Source organism: Peromyscus californicus, unplaced genomic scaffold (assembly GCF_007827085.1).
Source record: "Peromyscus californicus insignis strain IS unplaced genomic scaffold, ASM782708v3 Scaffold_11__1_contigs__length_118956290, whole genome shotgun sequence".
NCBI lineage: Eukaryota > Metazoa > Chordata > Mammalia > Rodentia > Cricetidae > Peromyscus > Peromyscus californicus.
The window spans coordinates 115,259,247-115,287,231 of NW_026294402.1; the positions used below are offsets into that span (position 1 = coordinate 115,259,247).

The window sequence follows — 27,985 nt, forward strand, 5'->3', positions numbered from 1 at the left end:
CACTGGCAGCTGGCTCTGCTCCCCTTGGGTCTGTCCAGCAAGCTACCCCACTGGTTCTGGGCTACAGCTGCTGTGAGCCTCATGCCCACAGGCATTAGCCAGGAGTCACTTTTACCCACCCAGCTCTGGGAAGTTGGTGGGCCTGTGCTAGTCTAGTCTCAAGTCTCTTGCCAGGTAGCACACCAGCTACTCTATGCTTGAATATACATGCCCACTATTGGATACCAATTGTAGCTGGACTTTCTTTGGACCATCAGTTCCAAAATAATGATGTGAAAACTTCTTATTAATTATGAATGCTTGACCTTAACTTAGGCTTATTCCTAACTAGCTCTTATAACTTAAATTAACTCATTTATATTAATCCACATTCTGCCATATGGCTTGTTACTTCTCCTCCATTCTGTTATGTCTGATTCTCTCCAAGTCTTGCTGGTGAATTCCTTGTGCCTCGGATTCCTCCCAGAGTTTCTCTGTCTTCCTGGAAGTCCTGCCTTTCCTCTCTTGTCTAGCTACTTGCCATTCAGCTCTTTATTAAATCAATCAGAAGGTGTCTTGGCAGAGATATATCTTCACAGTGTACAAAAAGATAATCCCACAACAATCACAGATAACTAGGTTCTGTGGAATGAAGAGACTGGATCAGAGTAGCCCAGAATAGGACAGTCTAAGCCTTATAACTTGAACTTGAGTCTGAGCCTTGTAACTAATGACATCTTCAGTGCAGAGTGGGATGTGCTAGCTACTGTCCTCATGACTGAGGCAAAATGCCTGACAGTGCAGCCTACGGAAGGCAGGGTTTATTCTGGTTCACAGTTTTATTTTAGCCCATCATGGCAGGGAAGGCGTGGCGGCTGGTCACATTTCATCCAGTCAGGAAGCACAGAGAAGTGTGACGGCTGATCTTGGTTGTCAACTTGACCACATCTGGAATCAACTAAAACCCAAGCAGCTGGGCACACCTGTGGGGCATTTTCTTGACTGGATCATTTGAGGTCAGAAGACCCACCCTGAGTCTGGGCCGTACCTTCTGGCAGTCTCTATAAAAGGACATGGAAGAAGGAAGGTTTTGCTTTTTGCCTGCTTGCCCTCACCCTCTCTGGCAAGTCTATTTATCCTGCTGCTGAGGCTTTTCCTCACTGGCAGTAGAACATACTTCTTCAGGATCCAACACAGACCAAAGACCAGTTGAGACATTCAGCCTCAAGGACTGAACAACTACTGATGCTTGGCCTTTCCATTAGATGACAGCCATTGTTGGACTAGCCTGACCAGTGTCAGCCACTGTAAATCCACTTTTAAATATATAATCACTCTGTCAGTTCTGCTCCTCTAGAGAACCCTGACCAGTGCAGGCATGGAGGCTCAAGCTCCTCTGGCTTTCTCCTTTTTATCCAATCTGAGAGTCCTCATGGACATGCCCAGAGGTTTGTTTCCATGGAGATCCTAAAAACCACCAAGTTGACAATCAAAAATAAGCATCACATTAGCCAAAGTTCCATGTCCTAATTCTGGTTCCCATCTAGATCTTCAAGCTATGTCTCTAGCTATTGTTAATTCACTGAGGCACAGTCACATTTGGTCACCTGGTTAGACACCGAGGTTTGGGTGGGGCAGACTGTTGAGGCATTTTAGTTACTGTAGATATAGCCCAAGGCTAGCAGCCAGTAGTGCAGAAGCAACACATAGTCTTAGAAAGAGATGTTTAAAAAGTCTTATTTGTGTATATAGGTATGGGTATATGCACCTTAGTGCAGTGCCCTCGGGGGCCAGAAGAGGGTGTTGGTTTCCCTGGAGCTGAAGTTAGAGGAAGTGAGACATCTGATGTGCTGGAAGCCAGCCTTGGGTCCTTTGCAAGATCAGCCACTTTCTTAACTGCTGAGTCATCTCTCCAGCCCCACAATGTAGTCTTGACTCCCTAGAAGAACAGAGTATCCAGGAAGAGAGAGTGCTTGTGCGTGCGTGCTTGTATGTGTGTGTGTGTGTGTGTGTGTGTGTGTGTGTGTGTGTGTGTGTATACAGGAAGATAAGAATCATCAGAAAGGGCTGTAAAACAAAACTTAAAGGGGTACTCAGGTATAAAGCATGAGCTATGAAGCCAGTACATGTCTTGTGTGGGAGAAAAGAGAATTTCTCTCCTAGAACCCCACTAATTACCTTAAGGTCAGAGACAATAACTTTCAGAGTCTGGACGGGGCTGCAAGTGGTACCAACAGTGCCTGACTATAGGAGATGGAGACAGATGGTTCCTTCTTCCATGCATTGCACCCGACCCCATCTATGGGAGGGAGAGGAGGGGAGAGAGGGAGGGAGAAAGATACAGGCAGCTGAGTAGATGCAAGAGCAGACTACCTTCCAAAACATACACTTTTGGAACTTGACAAATAATGGCTAGAAGGATCTAAGGGCTGGAGACCACGGCCTTGGAGTAATGTCACTCAGTCCTGAAGTAGAAACAGGGAGAGGGAGGCAGGGCTCTGCTAGCCTGAGGTGCATCTGCAGGGAAACTGAAGCCACGGGGTTCCCTCCCACTTCCGGCCTGCAACGTATTTTTGAATATGTGTGGTGTAGTTAAATGTCCCGTTCTTCCCACTTCCGGCCTGCAGCATATTTTTGGATGTTCGTGGTGTAGTTAAATGTCCCGTTCTTACAAAGATTGGAGCCTTGAAGCCTGTCTTTCTTCTCAGCTGGACCTTAGCCTGGGGTGACCATCACTCAGGGATCTCATGCCTTAGGAGCCTGAGTTAGGGCTTTCATGTTCAAAGGACACATCCATTGAAGACTTGGGATGTGGACTTGCTCTGATCTTCATAGCCTTCAGTTCTCACAGCCAAAGCAGGCTCCCTTAAAAGGGTGACTGGATTCTCTTCCTCTCTCCCCACCCCCATGCTGTCAACTGTTCAAGGGCAGAGGGAGCTTACCCAGCTGGGCGATGGAGGAGCCATGGCCACACCAGCAGCTTAGGACTCTTGGACTCTTGGGATTGTCTTTCCAATAGGCAATCCCTCCCAAGACACCATTTCCTTATGAAAAACACCAGCCAAACATTCCATCTAGACCTTGGGGGTTGGGCCTGTGGTTAAGAAATTGGTTTTGAAATCTGTTTTATTCCAACATAATCTTAAATTCCAAATTTGCACAGATTTAGAGAGTGCAAATCCTTTCTTTTCAGTGAGAGAATAATCAGGGGTCCACCGTTGCATGAGCTGAAGACAGATGACCGGGAGGAGGGGTAGAAGGATCTGTGGGTTTGAGGTCAGCCTGATGTACACAGTGAGTTCCAGGCCAGCCAAGTCTACACAGTGAGATTCTATCTCAAAAAAACAAAAACCAAAACCTGAACCCCCCCTCATAAAAATCGAACCAAACCAAACCAAAACCCCAAAAAACCAACCAACCAAACAGAAAAACAAATCAGAAGGAAACCAGTATATCAATCTATGAATATATATATTTTTTGGTGTGTGTGTGTGTGTGTGTGTGTGTGTGTGTGTGTGTGTGTGTGTATGCATGCCTGCACAAAACTCTCAGGAATAGTCCATCGAACTCTGCTTTTGGCCATGCGATAAGGAAAACAGGTTTTTCATGGTAAAGTTCATTTAACATATTTAAGATTGTCCCACAGTTTTCTCTCATGTCTTGATCATTTAACTTTCACCACAGGAAGAGATTCTTCAGGAAGCTGCAGGGCTTTCACATGGGGTCCGGGGAAGCAAAATGGGCAACCTGAGGCTCAGAGCCTGGAGTCGATCCCTGTCAATCACTGCCAACCCACAAACTCACAAAGAACGATGGACGCCGTCAAAAAACACCAAGATTCAGGCATTGTTTGTTCCATGATGTGATCATTTTTGTTGTCAACTTGGCACAGTCTACAATCACCTGGGAAGAGAGTTTCAGGGATTGTCCAGAGCAGGGTGGCCTGTGGGAAGTCTGGGGTGTTGTTGGGATCCTTAATTGATGAGGCAAGACCCAGTGGGTGGCACTGTTCTGAATTTGGATCCCGAATTATATAAATGTAGAGTGAGTCCAGCCGTGACAAGCATGCATGCATGCATGCATGCATTCATTCTCTCTGCTCTTGACTGTCTGGTCAGCTGCTCAGCTCCTGCATCCTTGACTTCCTCACAATGATGGGTTATAACTTGAGATCATAGGCAAGATAAACCTTCCTCCCTCAGCCTGATTTCCATCCAGGTGTTTTATTCTGTTGTTTGTTGTTTGTTTGTTTGTTCATTTTGCTTTGTTTTAATCACAGAGGCAGAAATAAAATGAGGACACACAAACACTGCCCGAAGCAGTCTCGCCACACACGGGGCCTCTTCCAACAGTAGCCCTAATGTTCCTGGTTCCATGAGCTTCAGATGAAACAGTAAGGATGTTCTAAAGAACAGCATGGACAGACTGCCTACCATCTGTGGACTCTATCGTCATCGTGGGCCCCTTTCTGTGACTGTTGAGTGTGAGTCGAGGTAGGTTCCAGGTTTATCTGCAGTCATGGTTGCTTGAAGCTTGCATTCACACAGCATCTATGTCAGCTGGCCTCAGAAAACAATCACTCTCTGAGCTCTCAAATCTTTAACTCAAATTTCTCTTCATACATCAGGTGAAGATGTGTGAATTGCAGGTGCTAAAACTAATTACTGCATCACTGGATCTGAGATCTGTGTGGTTGGGGATACACCACCACCGCCATCACTGCCATCACTGCCATCACCGCCATCACCATCGTCTCAGCTGAACACTAAAGAGCTGCTTTTCTCAAGAATGTCGGTGAGAGCTGTAATAGGCTTCCAAATGAAAAAGTCAAGTTCTGAGAATTAGGTCATCCAAAATGGAACTCAGAACCCACACTCTAAAAATAGACTGTTATAGAAAGGAGCTCTCTAGATGGCGTGTTTGAGGTGAAAAGCTGGAACTAAGGCCCTTGCATACGGTCAGTCCCTCAGATGTCCCACAGTCACTTGAATCCTGATGGTGAGCCCAGTGTGTCACCCCAGCTGGGCGGTGGCACCTGGATATTTGGTCAAACATTATGCTGGCTGTTGGATCCAGAGTCACGAAATAATGGGGGACAGACCACCAAAGTCTATTAAATCAGAAGCAGACTTTATTCCAGAAAAAAAAGAAAAAAATATTACCGAGGGGCACAAAAGCTTATCAGCTACTGAGACCACAGCCAGAGTTGGATTTTGAGGCTGTGGCCATGGAGGCGGGTTCTGGTCCCCTTTTTATAGTAAGGGGGAAAGCATTAGGCATGGAGTGCATGCTAGAAGTCACGTAGAAACATCTATTAAAAAGTTAACTTTGGTCCGGGCAGTCGTTGGCTTATGGGGCAAGGGGTTAAAAGTTAACCCCTGGCTGTTGACAGAGGAACCGGCTGTAAAGCAGACAGCCATTGTTAGACATTAACCTTTAAGCTGATGATTGTCGACTTTCCCCCCCTTAGGTTTATAATTTTATATGTCTATATTCCTGGACCCTTCACTGGCTAGTTCTGAGCAGGATGTTTGGGGACCGTTAATAGTTAAAACTGTGGACTGTGAGCACAGCAGGGTACCGTTCATGTGGGGGGGGGGGGCTCATCAGTCAAGGGCTCGGGCCTGAAAGAGGACGGAATCCCACCAGCAAACCGCCATGCGCTTGAACTGTAACCCTCTCTGCTCTCTGCCTGTCGGCAAACCTAGTTGGCACTGGTTTTGCCAGCCCTCCAAAATCATGTTGTCAGCTTCTTAAATTCACTCCTCCTCCTGTCCTGCCGCTTCTTTCATTTCCCCCTCTCTCCCTGCACACACATACACACATACACACACACACATACACACACATACACATATACACACATATACACATATATGCACACACACATACACATACACACACACATACACGTATACACACATACACGCATATACACACACATATACATACACACACATAGGCACACACACATACACATATACACACACATACACACACATATATACATACATACACATATATACACACATATAACATACACATACACACACATACACCACACACACATATATACACACACCTACATATACATAACATACACATAAACACACATACACCACACACATACATACAGACACACATCCACACACACCTTTGTTCCATTGGTCCTGTTTCTCTGGAGACTCTTGACTGAGAGCCATGGTAAGTGAACACATTTCTTTCCTCATCACTGTGACCAAAGGCCTGAAACAGCTTAAGGGACATGGAAGGCAGGGGTGTGAAGCTGCTTGCTCACGGCTCTGTGGAGCCGCCCAGCAGGGGCCTGATGGGTTGTGCTGCTCTTTGCTACATCAGGAGCCATTAGGAGCAACTGATGGTTACAAACCCCAGGCCAGCAGGGTGAGAACAAAATGACTCATGTAGAAATGGCTGTACGGTTCAACAGAGCAGAGGACAGCCCACTGAGGGTGCTCCAAGTGGAAATAACCTCAGAAGGACAGCAAGAAGAGTGTGTCTGTGTGTGCGGACCTCAAGTGTCACTCGGCAGGGGACAGAGAAGTAGGTTCTCTAAGCCAGACTTGGCATCATAGCAGGAAAGTTGAGCCTGAGCTGGAGGAATGACAATCACCACAAGAGCCTTATGGGGACATTATCTCAGTTTACACTGTGGGAAGGTGTCTGCCGCTCACAGCACACACAGATGACTCAAAGACAGACAAAGGAACCGTCAAGCGAGTTCCTCTCGGGAGTGAGCGATCCACACGGAGTCACACATCTGCCCAGCTTCCGAGGGATGGGAGCCTCCTGGGGGACATGGGCCGTCTGCTCCCTCTGCCTGGCTTACAGCTCTAACAGCTGTTGTCCCTCCTTCTTGTCTCATTAGTGGCCACAACCCACTTTGGATGGTAGGCACTTTCCACCCACCTGGACGGGATGGCGGGTGCGGCTGCCTCACGTCTGACAAGGCTTGAAGGCAGCCAACCTTCTCCTGCTATCAAAGAAAGGAGAGCCAGCGCGTGGGCCGCTAAATATTTGAGCTGTGGTGTGGGTTTGAACAAGAATGGCCCCCATAGGCTCATATATTTGAAAGCTTAGTCACCAGGGAGTGGAACTCTTTGATAGAATTAGAAAGATTAGGAGGTGTGGCCTTGATGGAGGAAGTGTGTCACGAGGGGTGGGCTTTGAGGTTTTCAAAAGTCCACACCAGGCCCAGTACTTCTCCCTCACATCCCCCTCCCCCATGTAGCTCTCAGCTCCTGCTCCAGCCCCAGGCACGCTGCCGTACTTCCTACCATGATGACGATGGACTGAACCTCTGAAACTGTAAGCCAGCCCCAATTAAATGGTTTCTCTGATACTTGTTACCTTGGTGTCTCTTCATAGCAATAGAACAGTGAACCAAAGCTAACTGTGAAAGAGCAGAAAACAGAAACAGAAAGAAAGGGAGAGATCGATGCAGACCTGAAGACAGACTGTGCCGTGGAAGCAGGGGTGTGGGCTGGGACATAGAGAGGTGCCATCTGGGTGCCTGGTGGGGAAACGAGACACTCAGTTTGTGGTGGTGGCTGGTGATGTTCTCTTCATTAGAGATAGCACAGACTTAGTCTGAGGGTCTCTCAGATTAACAGTCACACCAGACCAGAAGACGTCTAGACCAGAAGACATTCTGCAGTCTGAATGGGATGACCGTGGCAGCAGAGGCAGAAACAACACCTGCTCCCAACTCAGCATGCGCAGGCTTGGCTGATGGGTACAACCAGGTGGGCAACAGCCATGAACCCATGGTGACTTCATCTCCACCGAGTCACCTTCAACCTGTGAGTCACGATAACCCAGGGAGAGTCCTGCCATAGAGCTCTGTCACTGTACCAGGACGTCTGCAGAAGGCTACTGAAAGGAGAGGCATTTTCGCTCACAGTCCAGTGGACTCAGATCACAGTCACTCGGTTCCATTACTTTGAGCCTGACGGCAAGTGGGGTATTGCTGTGGGATGGTCTGTATGTCAAATGTGTTGCTGATTGGTCAATAAATAAATCACTGATTGGCCCGTGGCCAGGCAGGAAGTATAGGCGGGACAAGGAGGAGAATAGAGCTGGGAAGTGGAAGGCTGAGAGAGAGAGACACTGCCAGCCGCCATCAGGACAAGGAAGATGTAAAGTACCGGTAAGCCACAAGCCACGTGGCAAGGTATAGATTAATAGAAATGGATTAATTTAAGCTGTAAGAACAGTTAGCAAGAAGCCTGCCACAGCCATACAGTTTGAAACCAATATAAGTCTCTGTGTTTACTTGATCGGGTTTGAGCGGCTTGGGACTGGCAGGTGAGAGAGATTTGTCCTGACTGTGGGCCAGGCAAGAAAACTCAAGCTACAGGGTATCATGATGGAGACAGTGTGGGGGATTGAAGCTGCTCCCCATGGTGACTGGGAAGGAGAGAGAGAGAGAGAGAGAGAGAGAGAGAGAGAGAGAGAGAGAGAGAGAGAGAGAGAGAGAATAAGCACTCATCATATGGGGCACAAGACACAGTCCCTAGAAACACACCTCAGTGTTCAAAGGACTTGACACTTCCTCTAGGCCCCAGCTCCTAAGTTCCCTCCCACCCCCTCCCAACCGTCCTCTGAACCATGCACATCAATGGAGTCATCCACTGCTGAGGCCAAAGCCCTTATGGCAACCATTGCCGACAGTTACCAGCCAACACTGACCTCTTAACACATGGTCCTTGGGGCCATTTAGCTCCATCTGCCGGGAGCTGTTCCTGGAGACAGCCCCACCCTGTGCAGGCTTTACTTGGCTACCTCCCTGACTGATACTCTATGTATCAGTTTCTTTTCTCATCACCATGACAGAACCTTTTGCTGTGGGATGTTCTGTATGTCAAATGTGTTGCTGATTAGTCAATAATTAAAACACTGATTGGCCATTGGCTAGGCAGGAAGTGTAGGCGGGACAAGGAGGAGAATAAAGCTGGGAAGTGGAAGGCTGAGTGAGAGAGACACTGCCAGCCGCCACGATGAGAAACAGCATGTGAAGATGCCGGTAAGCCACGAGCCATGTACCAAGGTATAGATTTATGGAAATGGATTAATTTAAGCAGTAAGAACAGTTAGCAAGAAGCCTGCCACGGCCATACAGTTTGAAACCAATATAAGTCTCTGTGTTTACTTGGTCGGGTTTGAGAGGCTGTGGGACTGGCAGGTGAGAGAGATTTGCCCTGACTGTGGGCCAGGCAGGAAAACTCTACCTACAAATGGTGTCCAACGTGGTGGCAAGAGTTTCCACCTAAAACCTGAGAAAAAAGATTCTAAAAAGGAGCTAAAAACAGTTCCTAATTGTCTCTCTCAAATGAGCGGCAGCTGCTGGTTTGAGCTACTGGTGGGTTCCTGGAGTGTGCGCTCAACCTGCAGTATGGCGGGAATAAGACCTCTGCAAGTGGCACATTAAGCTGCATGGTGGATTTAGCCTTTGCAGGTACAAAACAAAAAAAGAGGTTTCTGGACTACACGCTCTTTGGATAAAAGCATAGACCCACATAGCTCCCAGAGCTGGTGGTAAATGTAGCCATGTTGGGAAGCTGAGGTGGGCGGAGCCAGCTGCCACAGCTGCTGCAGTTTAAAGCAACAGATTCACAATAAGACAGATTCAGATGTAATAGTTTACAGTGTGTGTAAAATATACGTAGGCTTGAAAGAGACAAAAAAGGTGATATATAAAGTTATATAAACAAATACATAGTTTTAAAAATAAAGTCTTTAAAGAGACAGTAATATTAATATAAAAAATAAGCCACGTAAAGATGAATATTACACAGAGAATCTGGATTGTGTTGTCTTTGGGACTTTTAACTGCAGAAAAACATTTGATTGTAAAAGCTGTTGAGTTATGTCAAAATGTATACTTTAAAGGTACCTTGACTTCAAAATTTGGATATAAGGATATGTTGCTTTGGAAAAGAGTCTCTTTTGTTTCCACAGAAAGCCAGAGGCTATGGATTTGTTCAAGATTAAGATACATCAGGTTTGACCAGCCAAGACCCCCTGAAAGGTCTCCTATGACACCATGGCCCAGATGATCCAACATCCAGAATGGTTTCAAGGCAACTGGCTCAGACGATACAGCCTCATGGACTATTCCATAATCCTAAAATTTTCTTTGTTTCCCCATAAGATACAGCGTCCCCCTCCAGCAGGAAGTAGTAAGAGAAACTATGCCCAAATTCCCAAATTATATGTAATTTTACTTTGTTAAGGTTAAAACCTTCCTTTTTGAAAAAAAAAAGGGGGGGGAAGTGCTGTGGGATGTTCTGTATGTCAAATGTGTTGCTGATTAGTCAATAATTAAAACACTGATTGGCCATTGGCTAGGCAGGAAGTGTAGGCGGGACAAGGAGGAGAATAAAGCTGGGAAGTGGAAGGCTGAGTGAGAGAGACACTGTCAGCCGCCACGATGAGAAACAGCATGTGAAGATGCCGGTAAGCCACGAGCCATGTACCAAGGTATAGATTTATGGAAATGGATTAATTTAAGCAGTAAGAACAGTTAGCAAGAAGCCTGCCACGGCCATACAGTTTGAAACCAATATAAGTCTCTGTGTTTACTTGGTCGGGTTTGAGAGGCTGTGGGACTGGCAGGTGAGAGAGATTTGCCCTGACTGTGGGCCAGGCAGGAAAACTCTACCTACAACCTTTGACGAAGGCGTTGGAAGGGAGGAAGGAAGGGAGAGGGGGAGAGTGTTTGGGGCTCACATTTTGAGAGTGTAGTCCATCAAGGATGAGGAAGTCACAGAGGCAGGAGTGTGAGGGAACTGGGTCACACGGTTTTATTGGCTTCCATGTCCTGGGCCACTATCCTTCACTAAAGGAGGTCAGAGCAGGAACTGAAGCAAAGGCCATGGAGAGATGCTGCTTACTGCCATGCTCTCTAGGCTTGCTCAGCCTGATTTCTCATACAGCCCAGGACCACCTGTATCATCCACAGAGGTCTGGGCCCTCCCACATCAATCATTAGTAAAAAAGCAAATGCCAGAGACCTGCCTACAGAGGAGCCTTATGGGGACATCATCGCAGTTGAGGGTCTCCCTTCCCAGATGACCCCAGCTTATATCAAGTTGACAAAAATCTATCAAGACACGTGGCTCTCATGCCCAATCAGGATGTAAAGAGAGATAAGAGGGGGTGCTCAGCTCAATCTCTCTTCCTTCCCTGTGATTCAGATCCCAGCCTGTGGCATGGTGCCATCCACATTTAAGGTGTCTCATTGCTCCTCAGTTAACCTAATCTAGAAACACCCTCACAGACAAAGCTTTGTCTCTTTTCTGAGTCTAGATTCTGCTAAGTTGATAGTCAGTATTGGCCATTACATTTTGCTTAAGTTTCTCTGTGACAGACATCACCCCTAGCACCATTCTATGGTTGCATGGCTTTGTTTCTCTCTCCCCTTCCAGTGGTTCTCAACCTCCCTAATGCTTCCACCCTTTAATACAGTTCCTCACATGATGATCCCCAACCATCACATGATTTCATTGCTACCTCATAACTCATTTTGCTACTGTTATGAATTGTAATGTAAATGGCTGATATTTTTTATGGTCTTGCCCATCCCTATGAAAGGGTCATTCAACCCCCAAGGAGTTCACAACCCACAGTTTGAGAACCACTGCTCTAGGATGTAGCAGATTTGTATCTTACCCCTTCCTGTCACGTGCAGACACTCAGGTAAGCAGTGCATGAGTGGGCTATCCAAACAAACATCACCCCACCAGAAATATCTGAAGAGATTTTATTTCAAGCAGGCAAGACATCATCCCAGACCAGCGTTTAGTTTCTCTGAGAACCAGGGTGTCCAACTGAAGCATTATGCTACTAAAAAAGAAAAAAGAAATGGTCTGGAGCCTGACTCATATGCTGGACTGCCCCGCCGATTGATTTCTGAGCCATTAATTAGTCTCTGGGCAGCTGAGCCCCAGAGCATCATCATTCTGGCCCGTCACTGCCGCACAAGCAAGAAGTCGGGCCTGGCCCTCATGTTTCTGCTCTTGGCTTCACTGTTTCCCCTCTTTGATTTAAACAGGATTTGGTTCCTTTCTCAGGCTTAGAGAAGTACAGGAATACTGCTAAATAAACTCCATGTAAGGTGCAGGCAGGAAAACTGAGGCTTGGCTGGTGAGGCACTCAGCGGGGAGGTGCCTGTCCCCAAGCCTGAGGACCCGAGTTTGATCCCCGGGACTCACATGGTGGGAGGAGAGGACCAACTCCCATAAGTTGTCCTCTGCTTTCCACATATACCCCGTATCACAAATGTTCTCATGTGCATGTGTGCACTCACATGCATGTGCACACACTGACATGCACAATAATAATGTAATTTAAAAAATTTTTTAAGTGAATTACTTCCTCACCTCAGAGGCTCTGGCTTTCCTCGTCAGCTACATCTCTGGCATCTCCCACGGCAGTTTTCTTTCCCTCACTGGACTGGAACAATCACACTTTCATGTTGTTGAGTAGCTTTACCCTTCTGTTAACACACCTACTCAGCCTTGCGCTCCACTTCTCTTCCCACATTGTTCTTAGTAATCTATAGTTCTTTATATCCCAGACACGAGGCCTCTGTCGGAACTTCCAGATACTTTCTTACACCCTGCAGTTTGTTTTCATTCTCTTTTTTAATGACCAAACTCATACATTAAAAATAAAAAAGAGAGAGATTTATTTTATTACTTACTTATATGAGTGCAGTTCCTGCAGAGGCCGGAAGAGGGAGCTGATCCTCTAGAGCTGGAGTTACACATGCTCGTGAGGCACCACGTGGTTGCTGGGAACTGAACCCACAGTCACTGCATCTAACCACTGAGCCATCTCTCTACCACCACAGTTCATAATTTTGAGTATTATTTTTAGAATTTCTTCCTTTATGGTCAGTCCACGGTTTTGTTTCTTGTTTAACTTAAGATCATAAATATATTTTCCTACTTTATTTAAAAAATAATTTGTTTGGCCTTCATGCTTATGTTTAAAACTTACCTAGAATCTCTCTAGCCCCTCTTCTGATCCTAATTGAAATTAAAATTGGAACTTTTGTTTTTGTTTTTTGTTTTGTGAAACAGGGTCTCACTATAGCTCTGGCTGTCCTGGGACTCACTATGCAGAGCAGGCTGGCTTCAAACTCTCAGAGATCTGCCTGCTTCTGCTTGCCTTCTAAGTGCTGGCATTAAAGGTGTGTGCCACCATGTCCAGCTTAAAAAAAAAATGTGTATTCCAGGATGGTCTGGAATTCCTGGTCCTACTGCCTCTTCAGCATAGCCTGTGGCCGGCATGAACACGGTCATAGGACCTCGAAAGTGTCATGAATCCAGACGGTGTGCCTGATGGCCCTGCCACTGAGCCCTCCTCTGGTGACATTACTCCCTCCATCACAAGTGATGACATTCGCCATCTCCCAGCCTGGTGGCCCATTTCTCTAGCTGCTGGCATATGTAAGGCTTGCCCTGGATCTCTCTGAGGGCTGGAGCTGTCTCCACCCACTGAGAGAGGGCTCAGTGGTTAAGAGCATGGCTGCTCCTGCAGAGGACCTGCGTTTGGTTCTCAGCACCCACATGGAGGCTCACAATGTTCTATAACTTCAGTTCCAGAGGACTTGACGCCCTCTCTGGCCTCTGTAGGCACTGCACACATATGGTGCACATATGTGCATACACTCAGGCAAAGCATTCATTCAGATAAAATTAAAAACAAACACCTAACTTTCCTAGCACCTTGCCCCAGCCCCAGGACCTTACCCGTGAACTTCTGGACCCTAGGTGAGGGAGCGTCTTTGAGGATGTGCCTTTGTTTGTTTTGTTGGCTGTCATATTCTGCCTGTTTGCCTTCTCAACCCTGATAGTGCTTCCTGGGAGCCCACCCCCACCTCCAAATAAACCATTCACATCCAGACCCTTCTCTCTGGGTCTGTTGCTGGGACAGCCCACACTGAAGCTCACTTGCTCACTTGTATCCAGAGTTGAGGAAAGAAAGCCTTACAGTAACCAGCCTTCTGCCCCAAGGCATGGTGTCTCCAGTCCGAATAGGGAGAAGACTAAAGGCCAGGTTTTCTTTCTGTATGTGTGTGCACATGTACGTGGAGGCCAGAGGACAGTCTCAGGGTCATCTTAGGAACACTAGCCACCATCTTTGAATGGGCCTGGAGTGCACCACTGTGAGCTTCGGGGGCCCTCCTGTCTCTGCCCCCCAGCACTGGGATTACAAGCGTGCGCCATCACACCTGCGTTTTTGCCTGGGTTCTGGGGACTGAACTCTGGTCCTTACACTTGCAAGTCAAGTGCTTTCTCTCCTGAGCCACACCCACCCCAGCCCAAGACCATGATTCTCTAATGGAGATGCCTTGTTTCATATGGATTCTTGGCTTTGAATATTCCATGCATACTGTTCTGAGAATGTTGTTTCAGAGACTTCCCTGGTCATCAGATGTGTTCAACCTGAGCATCTTCTCATTTGGATTCCACATGAGGCCTTGAGCACAGGGTCTGGGATGATGGACTATTTCATCCCATCAAAGTTGTTCCTCCTGGTGGTTCGGCGCAGAGGAGCCTCTTGATTTATCTGGACCGGCAGCAACAGGGCAGAGCTGTGAGCATGAAAAGGCTGTGGGAAGACTGACGTCTACCCATCACCTGACCGGTGTGCTCATTTGCTTTAATATGGTGACCTGGCTGTGGGGGCAGAGGGCTCCTGCCGGCCCCTCAGGATGAAAATGTAAAGGAATGGGTATTTTTAGAAAAATCACTTTTCTGTAACACATCGAGTTCTTTTAAAGGTATTTTAGTTCCCCAAACTGTAAAGACTGAGTTGGATTTGTTTTTTGATTCAGACAAGGGAAGGAATAATCTTGGGGAGTTGGAGTCACACCAATCTTTAACATTTACTTATTTTTTTATTATTATTATTTATTGTGTGTGTGTGTGTGTGTGTCTGTCTGTCTGTCCACGTGCAACCTCATGTGTCCAAGGGTAACTTGTGGAGATGTTTCTCTTCTTTCGCTATGCAGGTGCCGGGGAAGGAACTCAGGAAGGCAGACTTGGCAGTGAGCAGCGCTACCCACTGTGCCACCCTGCTAACCTTGTCACACACATTTTCATGGCAAAGTCTCCAGTGAGTGTTTAATTCTTTCCCTAAAGTAGGTCATGGAGACATGCGTCACTTTCTCCAGTGTCTTTGAAGGGTCAGATCAAACCCAGCACGATGGCCAGGTGTGGTGGCTCATGCTTATCATCCTAGCACTTGGGAGGCTGAGGTGGGATAATATTTTGAAGTTAGCCTGGGCTACACCTCAGAAAATCAAAACCAACCAACCAACCAACCAAACAAACAAACAAACAAACAAAACCAACCAACCAAAAAACAAACACAAAAAACCAAACCCCACAACAAACAAGCAAGTAAAGCCAGCAAGTGAAGTAGCAAATGACCTCTCAACTCAGAGATGCCATGATTTGACTCCCAGCCCTCCCCCACACCCACGACCTTTGACTCCCAGCCCTCCCCCACACCCACGACCTTGAGCAAGGACGCTGCAGAGATTGTCAGCAGCTGGCTTCCGGATCCCTGACTTCTGTCTCATTTGCTCCGAGAACATGAGCATATAGCAGGGGAGGAATGTTTATGTCTGTGTATTTGATTTAGGTTTTTCTGTTTGAGAAAATGCTGTCTCCATGCCAGAGGCTTCCTTCTCCACCTCAGGGGAGGGAGAGAGTAACTGCCTCACATTTACCAAGGTGGCTCCATGGTTTCGCTGGGACACCCAAGAACAACTGGAACACGCTGCCACTCTGGGAAATGGGGGAGGGAAAATGAGGACGCACAGTTGAGAGTTGAGAGCTCGGCACTTGCTGCAAGGTGGAGCGAGGGGTTGGGTGGAGGTGAGCCCTGTGGATCAGAGGATCACTGACAGGAGGAGTGAAAGTATTGGAACCCCCAGAGCTGTGGCAAGACCTTCAACAAGAGAAGCTTCAGGAGGAATGGGATGTCCCAGTGCCAGCCTTCAAGGAGCCCCCGCCCCCGGCCCCAGCATCCTAAGAAGCATAGGTAGTTCCAAACACTTGCCAGATCAAGAGGGAGCAAATGGAACTCTGCTCACATGAAGCAGGCTTGTTCCTTCTCAGTCTCTCCCTGCTCTTCCATGGCCCTCCACCTAAGAGGCTGGCAGTGACCCATGTCTGACGGATCCAGAGATCCCTAGGGACGTGGACATGGGAGGGTCTCAGTTGTGTGGCTGTGTGTGGGGGGGGGCAAGAACACCTTGGTAGACCACCTCCCCATAAAAGCCCATAGACTTTGCATCTAGCAGCTAGGCTGATCCTGAGCCCATTAAAAATTTACAGGTTGAATGGTTAAATCCTGGTGGGAGCCTCCTGGGAGGCAGCCATATCCTCTGTGGGCGGGAGATCTTACTGGATACTGAAAAGAGCAAAATTTTTACACTTGATCTTAGCCAAAAGGCCGAGAAGCGATGAGCAAAATTTTTAAAATAGAAAATTATGAGAAAAGGAGCAGTGGGTGCCTTCAAGGATTCCCATGGAGTCCACTCCCCTTTATCTGTATCCTACACCCTCCCACCTTCCCCCATAGTGGTTCTCAGGGGTTCAGGTGAGGAAGTTTCTTGTTCAACTGTGTCTGGTAAATTCTTGGGTCTGGTCTTGATGATATGATTTGAATATGACCATGTGCCTCTACGGTCTCAATTCACCCCAATAAATTTACAGGGTAGCTCCCTTACTATTCCCAGGAATACATCATGAGATGGTTGGGTGTGCCCAACAGATCATGCAGGTTCTGGATTCACCCAGGGCTGGATTCCCCTCTCTCAAAACAGAGTCCAAAGCTGCTTGTAAAATGGAGCCTCCTGGGGCAAGGCACGTGCTGAAAAACCACTGCTTCATACAGTCTGGAGCAACATAGAGCAGGGCACAACCTGTCTCAAAGAGGTTCTCTTCCGCTCCAGTGTAGCCGGCCACATGCTACCTGCAGCCCCTGATGGGGGAGGTGTGTGACTTCCACAGGCTGGGACAGGGGCCAGGTATGATTGCCAGCACTCAGCAGGTGGGCAGTGGGGATGGGCAGCAGTCTCCTTCAGGCCTCCAGCTCTCACCCTCTCCCTCAGTGGGCGTGCCCAAACAGGTGAGCCTCAAGATTTAAACTCTCAAAGAATGAAGGCAAGATTTGGTGCTCCGGCCTAACCCAGCTTCCAGGCCCCAGGCTATTGGTACTTTCCCAGTGATTGCAGAAGGACTCTTTGTTCTCAGTTTGGCTGCTGGTCCTTTCGAACACAGAGGACTCTGTTGAGGACCCTAGATGGAGAACAGGAGACCTTGCCCCCATTCTCGGCGGGGCACTGCCTGTGGGGAAGGAGGACAGACGGAGGGGCACACCCTTAAAGTCTCAGCCAAGGACGCCAGTGATAGATGTCAGCTCCCATAAGCACTCTACTGAAAACCCTCCTTTGGGTTGGATGGCACTTGTGACAGAGTGCAAATACTCTATGTCACCTTACCCCTGTCCCCTACCCCCGACCCCCGTGTGTGACTATCCAGGCAGCAGTGAAGATATTCTAAAGAAACATCTGAGTCCGTCCTTTTGGCTATCAGACTACTGAGACAATGGACCGCAAGAAATTGGAGTTTCCACCAAGAACCCCGTGCTGGGGGCAGGAAAAGGTTGAAGACTGCTTCTAGCCAGAGAGCAGCTTGTCTTCTAGGAAGATTTCACAAGTTGTCAGGCCACCTTGCTGGGGGAGCGTCCAGTGATAATGGGTCAAACTTGACCAGTTCTGCTTCACCGGGCTTCCTCTTTTGCTCTATTTAAACCGAAACCTCAGATCAAGACCCCACAAATGGACTTTGAGGGGACCCCTGGGCTTCTCTGTTCCTCTCCCCAATGTGGGCACATTGACTAAATCTCCCTTTCTCACTTTATGCCGCTGGTTTTGTAAACTGTAAATTGGCCCGTCGAGGACAGTGGCTAGCGTGTTGGGGCTGCCAAGGCAGCCTGGATCTTTTCTGCTTCACAGGCAAGCCCCATTACGGAGCTTGCTGTTCCCACCCTCTTCTCAAGGAAACCAGTGTTGATCCCACTGTCCAAGGAGACCTACAGTCCTGCCCGATCACCACCTAACCCTGCAGCCCTCCGGTCTCCTCCTGCGGAGGGGTCCATCCCACACCCTCTCAGAAATGCAGGTTTCCTAAAAGCACACAGCTCCTGATCCCCTCCCCTGCCGCTGTCACTCTACCAACCAGAATCAGGGCGTCTGGAGAAGAAGCTATTTGGGAGGGATAGCCGGGACAGAACCGGGCTACACATCACATGTCCTGGAAGCTGAGCCTGTATTCAGTGAAATATGAGGCTGGAAATGCCGGGGAGACAGCTGGGATGCCTGGCCAGCCTCAAGGGAGAATTTGAGCCTGGGATATATATTTCAGAATCTTTCTCATACAGCTAAGAACCAAAGCACTGGGTGTGCCCAGAAGGGAGCAAAGTCAGAGCCTCAGGCAATACCTACACCCGTCCACTACCCACCCTCAGCCCTGCTAAGTCCCTTCCCTCTTGCCTCCATGACAATTCTGCAGAACTGCCACCCAGGGTCCTCCTGGAGCTTCCTGGTCCTCCTGGAAGCTGGCAGAGGCTGTCCGCTGCTCTGCATAAGGGAGGGCCATCTGCAGGGTGAGTGCAGACCATACAATGGACATGAGTGCACTAGACAGGAGCTTAGATCAAAGAGGGCGCCGAGTTTCTGAAGGCCTTTCATCTTCCCTGATGAAAGGTGATACAGAAATGTGAAATTATCATGATTATTTCACTGCATTCTGGTCAGAGCTGGGCTAGAGCTCACCCGGATGGCCAGGAGCTAGATACCCCCTGTGGATGGCTCTATAATGCACACAGACAGGCTAGTCACACTCTAATACTCCTGGGTGTGTTGGTCTGTTACATCGCCTGAGTGACCTTTATGGTCAAGGAGACCCTACAGAGAATCATTGACTTGAATTTCTATCAACGACTCAGATGCACCATAAAATATACATATTTTGTTAATATATGTAGAAAAAGCCATGAGGTTGGCAAAGGAAGCAGTAACGATGTTTGGGTCTGTCCACACCTCTCTAGAGAGAGCCGGGAGGAGACACCATCCTTAGAGTGAAGCTTTCAATTCACAGAGATCAGCAGGAAAATTAGCAAGTGCCTCTCTTGTTCCATAATTCATTCTCTTTGTTTTAGGTATTGAGCTTAAGCGGGTGACTCGGAAACCACAAGGAAGCTTTTAAACACAGATCTGGGCCTGGCAGTTTTCACTTTACCAGTGACTTCTCCCATCATTAGGGAGATGGACACCATGTCACCTTGTCATTCAAATTCCTTTCCTTCAATGGCACCTGCTGTTAGCCTGCAGAGGTGACATTGGCTTTCACCTCCCCCTACCCTAATTCTGGGATTGCAGTTGTGGCTGGATTTAGAGGTCCTTGGCTTGGGGCTAAGTTAAGACTCGGATGTCCGACGGGAGACAGAGAGAGCTGTCTGTCTCCCTGTGTTTATCTGACCTTGTAGACAGGGAGAAGCTGGCTGCTGTTTCCCACTTTCTGCGTCTGGGGAAAGTGGAAGGCCACAGGAAGGTGACAGCTGAGGCTCCCACAGTGGGTCCCCAGGGTGGGTCACTCACTGTCAATGCAGCTGTTGCTTGGGTTGGGGCCCTGTGCTAATTTGGACGATGACATCCTGGTGACAGCAGAGGGGACAGGGTGGGTGAATTGAGGGAGGGGAACGTTGAAAAGGCTCTTCTAAATGATGGCCGACTTAGTTGTGACATGATGCCACCCAGGCACAGCTCCCCCGCCCTCACAGGAGTGTTGAGACAGCACAGGTGAGCTGGGTACATTTCCAGTGGGATGTGGCAGCAGGGCTCTGCAGAGCCAGGCTGGAGGCTTTGAGAGCAGAGGACCTGGTCTGAGGACTGCTGTCCATTGTTTGTGGCCTCCTTCCCCTGCTCCTGTTTTCATTCTAGGAGAGAGACTTCTGCAGCCAGGCAGAAGAAATACAACCCAGAGGTGCTGATTTGTAAAGAGAGTATCATGTTTAAGTGGGTCAGATGCTCGAGCTCAATAGCTTTGCCTTGATCCACTAACCCCATCGCTAAAGCTTAAAACCTGGTTACAGTACCTGGGGCATCACCACCAGGAAGCACCCACACCACCAGGATACTACAGACACCGCCACCAGGGAGCACCCACACCACCAGGATGCTACAGACACCGCCACCAGGGAGCACCCACACCACCAGGATGCTACAGACACCGCCACCAGGGAGCACCCACACCACCAGGATGCTACAGACACCGCCACCAGGGAGCACCCACACCACCAGTACCACCAGGGAGCACCGCACCACCAGTACCACCAGGGAGCACCCACACCACCAGGATGCTACAGACACCGCCACCAGGGAGCACCCACACCACCAGGATACTACAGACACCGCCACCAGGGAGCACCCACACTACCAGTACCACCAGGGAGCACTGCACCACCAGTACCACCAGGGAGCACCCACACCACCAGTACCACCAGGGCTTCTCTTTCAGAATGGAATGATGGTCCTTCACCACTTCACACTCTAGCTCAACTAGAGACAGTAAGCACATTTTATAAGCGTAAGTCATTATTTAGGAGTCAGCCAGGGTCATATCAGGGGCATCATGTCCTCTACTCATGAAGCTACTGATGCCCAAGATACTGCAAAGTTCCATGGATGCCAAGAACCCCATGATGATCCACCTCTGAGCCGAAGGAAGCAGAGACAAAATGTCACTGCGGATTTAGGTGGAGGAGTGTGGGGACAGGTCGCTCCATGTCTAGCACTGTTTAACTGCTGTACTGACTTCCCCAAATGCCAGCAGTGTCACAGGACAGACAGCTGCCCCTCACACTTCCCACCCCACCCCTCTGCTGGCCCAGGACTGATAAGGCAAACCCACATCTAATTACCCAGCTCCTGCCAAAGATGAGGCTAAGAGCTCAGGAGCCCTTCTGCAGAGACTCAGAGGATCACACTGCACCTTAGGGGTTCCAGGGATGAAACTCACACTGCAGGCTGCCGGCACCAGGTAGGGGTCCTTGGAGAAAGGCTGTGTCCTCAGTGTCTGCTGGGAGGTGAGAAGAGAGCACCCTCAGAGGTCAGTCCGTTCTCACTCGAAAGGACAGACAGAAGGAAGGCAAATGTAGAGGGGAGGAGTCAATGTAAGAGAAATTTTCACAATGCTGAGCAAAAGCTTTGGGTCTTTGCTCCGGCACCCTCCTCCAGCACCAAAATTTCAGGGCTTCCATTTAATTAATTAATTGAAGAAAACTTTTCTGTGCACGTTTGTGTACCTGCTTGTGTTCTGGTCACCATGTGCTTCTGGTGAGTGTCCTTGGAGGCCAGAAGAGGGCATTGGACTTCCTAGATTAAGTTACAGACAGCTGTGAGCTGCCATGCGGGTGCTGGGAATTGAACCTGGGTCCTCTGCAAGAACAGTAATGCTTTTAACCACGGAGCCACCTTTCGAGGCCCAGAGCTTCTGTTTTTTGTAAGATGATAGAGTGAAGGTTTCTTCAAGCTGAGATCACTGCGTATGGGTGCCTTTTAAATTTATTACTGAAGTTTCCATGAGACACTCTAATGCTAGAGTCTTTGACTCTGTCATTTTATCCAAAGTTTTGGCTATAGAATGTTCCAGGGGCATTGCTGAAGCTTTATCTCCTTCATTAAAAAAAAAAAAAAAAAACAAGTCTGGAAATAGCATCCTGGCACAAGCTCTCGAACTGTCAGAGACTGGGAGAGTTGGAGGGCAGGGAGAATGGATTAGTTCTGTCTTGTTTGTGGCGTGTATAACGTGAAGTAAAACTCAGAAAAGTACACAAAGGATAAATTTCATCCTTTATACATTTAAAAAATAAACGAAAAAAATTACCAGTGTTCTCCAATATTAGTAAGGCCAAGCTCTCAGCCGAGAGAACTTTGCTCCTTCACCTACCACACAAACGAAAGAGAAGAGCATGAGGTAGTGAGTGAGCACACTGATGACCTGACTTCTCACCTGTTTTGCTGCCATCCGTGACCTCATGGGAGGTCATGACTTCTTGTGACCTGTCTTTGTATCTAGCCATGGGAATCGCTGAATCCAACGGGATGCTGGGAGATACGACATTTCTGCTCCTCTTATCTCTATGACAACCTGACCAGGCTGGCCTGCTAGAGGGTAGGACACTTGATATGGGGGCAGAATTAAGACAGATGGAATGTCCCAAGCAAAAGCAGGTACAGGAGCAAGGCCTGAGATCAAACTGTCAGGCTAACTCTGCTACACTGCTAAGGACCAGACACCAGGTAGAAAGGTGCTTCTCGTCAAAGTCGCTGTATTTTGAGGTCATGCATTATGGGTCTAATCCAGACAGAGACAAAAAGATCAAGGAAAGAAAATAACTTCAAGGTGGTAGGAAGTCGAGTGTGTGCTTGAGTGTGAGCTGTCCCCACAGGCCCGTGTGTTTGAACACGTGGTAAGGTGGTGGGAAGCTGAATGTGTGTTTGAGTGTGAGGTGTCCCCACAGGCCCATGTGTTTGAACACGTGGCCCCAGTTTGGCGTTACTTTGGAAGGTTGAAGAGACTTTGGAAGGTGAACCCTCCGTCGCAGAAGTGGAGCACTGGGAAGCGAGCATTAAGGTTTCCTAGTCTGGTCCTGCCTCCTGTCCTGTCTGCCTTCTGACTGCTGACACAAGGTGACCAGCCACGCAGCACACCTGCAGCCATGCCTCTCCACCCAGATGATTATCTTTTCAAACTGGATCAGAATGAGCCTTCGTCTCCTAAGCCACTATTTGTCAGGCATTTGGTCTCAGCCAGGAGAAAGGTGATAGACACACTGTGGCAGCAGGATACACTCTCCTAGAGTGGTCTTGTCTTGTTTTGTTCATTTGTTTTTTTTTTTTTTTTTTTTTTTTTTTTTTTTTTTTTTTTGGTTTTTCGAGACAGGGTTTCTCTTGTAGCTTTGCGCCTTTCCTGGGACTCGCTTGGTAGCCCAGGCTGGCCTCGAACTCACAGAGATCCGCCTGGCTCTGCCTCCTGAGTGCTGGGATTAAAGGCGTGCGCCACCACCGCCTGGCATTGTTCATTTGTTTTTAAGGGAAAATTATCTGAAAAACACTACATGGGCAGATAAAAGCATCCAGGGAGGAGCTGTTTTGTGATTGGTTCAAGAACCTGTCTCATAAGGGTATTAGAATCTTTGAATTTGAATCTGCACATGAATGACCTCAGATAATAAATAAAAACAAAATAAGCATAATGTGGATGGGGTAGTGTTGAGCTGGGTGGTGGTGGTAGTAGTAGTGGTGCACGCCTTTAATCCCAGCACTTGGGAGGCAGAGGCAGGTAGAACTCTGAGTTCAAGGCCAGCCTGGTCTATACATTGAGTTCCAGGACAGCCAAGGCTACATAGGGAAACTCCGTCTGGAAAAACAAACAAATAAACAAACAAGCAAAACAAAAGGATGGGGTCGTGCTATTGTGTATGCACACAAACGGACATCCACAACCATACACATGTGCGCTGGCAGCCTGCATAGTTATATGGACTCAGGTGGAGTCGATGCATCCAGCTCCCACCACCGTAACCTGGGCGGCTGTGGCAGGGGGGCAGGCCAGGGGCTCACCATACAGGAGCTTTGATCTGGCCAAGCCTGAGCCATGTAATCTATTCAGATAGTGACCTCCCTACTATTAGCTCTGTCAGTCACCCAGAGCAGGAGAAGCTAGCAGATCAAACCGGTTCTGCAGGCTGGTTTCAGCTTGAGTTTGTATACCACTGAAGGGAAAAGGGAGACAGGACCAAATGCAGATAAGAGAGGGGCAAGAGTCCTCGAAGAGGGGAGGAGCCTACAGACAGGAGACCAATAGTGTGTGGGTCCACGGGGCACATGCAGGTGGGAGCAGTCATTGGGAAGTAGTATAACGTCCCAACCAACGGGATGTTGTTGGAAAGCTGGGAATGATGTCAGAGCCACATGACTGAGGAGAGAAAAGGCTGGTGAGGAGCAGTCTAGCTAGATCAGACTGTAGATGTTAGGGCAAAGTGAAAAATCCATCACACCCACAGTATGGGGCAGAGTGGAGGATCTGTCACACCCATGGTGTGGGGCAGAGTGGAGGATCCATCACACCCACTGTGTGGAGCAGAGTGGAGGATCCATCACACCCAGGGTGTAGGACAGAGTGGAGGATCTGTCACACCCACAGTATGGAACACAATGGAAGATCCATCACACCCAGGGTGTGGGGCAGAGTGGAGGATCCATTACACCCACGGTGTAGGACTGAAAGGGGTGAGCAGCAGGTGCCACAGCCTGGACTTCCTGGAGCTGATGTCAGGATATAGCCAGGCATGTGGGACGAGGAGAGCACCATGGTGACCAGTGGGTAAAGACACAAAAGTATGCTTCAAGGCCTCAGAAGACACTGGAATCAGGAGCAGCAGGTGTAGGCTTAGGAGCTGGGTACCAGTGCCTCCACCAGCATGTAACTAGGGCTGGAAGCAAGCAGAATCAGGCATCCTGGGGTCAAGGCCAGCCCATTATCAAACCCTGTCAAACTGTACTTCTGCAGTGTTCTGAATCAGCCTGGGCTCTCAGCATCCTCTCCATCACTGTTGACACGAGAAGTTCACACTGTTAGACTTTACAGGAAATGTTAGAACACAGACCCTTCCATGCTTCTCCAAAAGCCTTAGTAAGATCTGGCTCCTCACCCCGACATCACTCTGCCCTCTAGGTGCCACTGTGACAAGCCGCTCTCACAGAGAGTGAGTTCCCCACCTGCCTAGCAACTGCAGACAACAGGACAGCAGGCAGGCAGCGTAGGTCCAACATTAACTGAGACTCCCAGGACCTCCCACTAGCTTGGAAGCCTTTCATTAAGTAGGGGCCCCACTTCGTTTGGGGGAACTGAAGCCTCTCTTGCTTTGGTATGGACTAAAGCATTAAGAAGTCTCTTTATAGATTTCTCGCCTAAAGGACAGTCTCCCTATCTCACTCAAACCTCCCCTCTCCCTCCTAAAACCTAACCTTTCCTGAATGGCTATTAGAGTGGACTTCTCAGAGCGTGAGCTGTGTTTTCTCTGTTAAAAACTTCTGTGTCCTTCTGGATTCTTCCCCTATGCTTTCAACTCTTTACGATGGCCTGCTTTACTCCATTGACACCTCCTTCTCTTTCCTGCTCCAGCCATGTTGACCTTGCTCTTGGCAAGCGCTTCCCTCAGTGCCTGTCTCCCACTCCTGAGGCTCTCTTCATTCAGGGCTCAGCTTCTTCCATCTCTCCAAGAGGTCTCCAGCTAGAGCTTCCTGGACTCATCAAGCTGAAGGAGGCGTTCTTCTCTCTCTCAGCCTCCTGTTTCATGTCTTCAAGACTGGCAACAGTCTTAGGAATACTTGTGTAACGGTTTCCTCTGAGACTAAATAGTCCATCCTTCAGGGAAGCTCCTTGTGGGGGTTTGAATGAGAATGGCCTCCATAGGCTCATAGATATGAATGCTTGGTCACCAGGGAGTGGCACTATTAGGAGATGTGGCCTTAACAAGGAAGTGTGTCACTGGGGGTGGGCTTTGAGGTTGCAAGTGCTCAAGCCTGGCCCAGTGTCACTCCCTGCCTGCTGCCTGTGGATCCAGACATAGAACTCAGCTACCTCTCCAGCATCAGGTCTGCCTGCATGCCACCATGCTTCCTGCCATGATGACAAGGGACTAAACCTCTGAACTGCAAGCCAGCCTCAATTAAATGTTTTCCTTTGTCATAGAGTCTCTTCACAGCAATAGAACACTGACTAAGACACTCCTAAAGGCAGAAGGTAAACAACTCAAAATAGCTTCCGGAAGTTCTTGAAACTGACCAGATTCACTAGGTCCCCTCTTACCAGCTGAGAGTCATTCTCGACAAGACAAACTGTGAAGAAGACTCCGAGACCAGACCTGCTGCCTGGAAGAAGCAGAAACCAGCTGAGCTGCCTAGGAGAGGTTTAGACCAACTGAGCCACCTAGAAAGGACACTCCCCAACCTGCCAGCTGCCTGCAGGCTGCTCAATGTGCTCCATGTTTTCAGCTTCTGTGAGCTGTCACCATGCTGGGGTGTGCTTTGGTGATGCAGCTGTCTGTGAGTCATTCCTGCTCCTGTAAGTAACCCCTCACTAACATTCCTATAAGTAACCTAAAAAACCTCATGGCTTCACCAAGCTGGACTTGGTGGCATCTGTATTCTAGCCTGTGCAGGGCTCCCTTACTGGGGTTAGTAGATGAGTGAGTGAGTGAGTGTGTGTGGCGTCTTCCATGAAAAAGTCTGTCACACAACATACTTTGTATCTGGTTTTTGCTGATTTGTCTAAGTGTCTGAAGTCCCACTTGGACTTGAGAGTCATGAGAACAGAGGGTGAACTTTTGTCCTTGGCCTCCAATAGACTCTGACCTTAGCATGGTGAAGGGCAAAGGACAATTTCTGTTTGGTTTTGGTTTTCTGAGACAAGGTCTAATTCTGAAGCCCTGATTTGCCTCAAACTCACACCAATCTTCCTGCCTCAACTTCCAAGTGCTGAGATTACAAACACAAACTGCCACTCCTGGCGTGGAATAACTGCTTAATGATGACACCCGTTCTTAGGGACTAAACTGTACTCCATAGAAGGAAATCGGGTGGTTTGTGTGTTCGTTTTTGTTTGCTTGGTTGTTTTTTTTTTTTTTCCCTGAAGACACCTGAAGGGCTCTCCCAGGCCTGAGCACAGCACACATGGCGCTAACAGGTTTTGCCTTTACCCTTCTCCCCCTTGCTAAGAACTGTTAGATTACATTCTTAAAGCCAGTTGCCAAGGTCTATGCCCTTTTTTTGGCCACTTTCTCCTCCTGAGGCTGACCACCAAGGTCCAGCTATTGAAGTATTGAAGTCCAGCAGTCAAAAGCCCCCTTTGGCTCACCTAATTAACATGTCCAATTAAAATTAAACACCTCATCCTAACGCGGGGTTTTCCCCTTGTACCTTTATAAACCGCCATTTTCCTATAGGCCACGACTGTCTCCTCTCTATCCAGAGGCGGCCCTCTTTGCCTCTGGAGCAAATACCCCTCCTCCCTCTCCCCTGCTCCTTTCCCCTCTCCCTTGCTCCTTTCCCCTCTCCCTTGCTCCTTTCCCCTCTCCCTTGCTCCTTTCCCCTCTCCCTTGCTCCTTTCCCCTCTTCCTTGTCTCCTGCTCCCCGCTTTTGCCCCTCCGGGGCAAACAGATCTCCCTTGTGCTGAGAACTTGGTGAGTCCTGGGCCGACTCGAGTGCTTTTACTGCTGCCTGTCCACCCCACCATCTCCCTGGCCTCGCCCTAGACAGCTGGGGGCTGGTGAAGAAAGCCTTCCAGCCTGTGCCTGTCATGTCCGCTGTTGGGGTCCTGCTGGACGTGTGTTCGCTGTCACTTCCAAGCCCCTAGCCCTTGCTGTTGCCTCCACTTTGACCTCTGCTTCTGCCCTTGGGATCTGAGCCCACTAAGGAGTTTCAACCTTAACTTCTCTGTCTCTGAGGTCATCTCCAGTCCTAGAACGGAAACTGTTAGAACTGCCAGCATGATTCACTGGGCTCAGATGCCCGTGTTGACCACTGGACAGTACAGATGACTCCCAACTTTGCCTCTGTCAAGTCATGAGCTGCAGTGGTCCTGAGTCCCTGGCATTGTCTGCCAAATTTTCTCTACCCTCCCACACCCGTGTACTTCATAGCCTTCTCCATCCCACTTTTCCATCATATAAATGTCTTATCACATGACAAGACTTCCTTCATAAAAAAAATAAAAATTTAAGCTGGGGAGATGACTAAGCGTGTAAAATGCTTGCCTTGAAAACTGGGCCTGAGTTTAAGTCTAGAACATACTTTAAAAAAAAAAATCTGATGGTGGTGGTCACTTGCAATTCC

General features: G+C 48.5%; 1 long non-coding RNA gene across 1 annotated transcript in view; it reads left to right on the top strand.

The window, feature by feature from the left end:
* Positions 1-9,746, top strand: part of LOC128101458 (uncharacterized) — a 29,911-nt gene extending 20,165 nt beyond the window's left edge. Inside the window, exons 3-4 of the long non-coding RNA XR_008215104.1 lie at positions 4,259-4,472; positions 4,607-9,746. This is a non-coding gene — a long non-coding RNA (uncharacterized LOC128101458). The remainder of the gene's footprint in view (positions 1-4,258; positions 4,473-4,606) is intronic.
* The last annotated feature ends 18,239 nt before the right edge of the window (positions 9,747-27,985 follow it).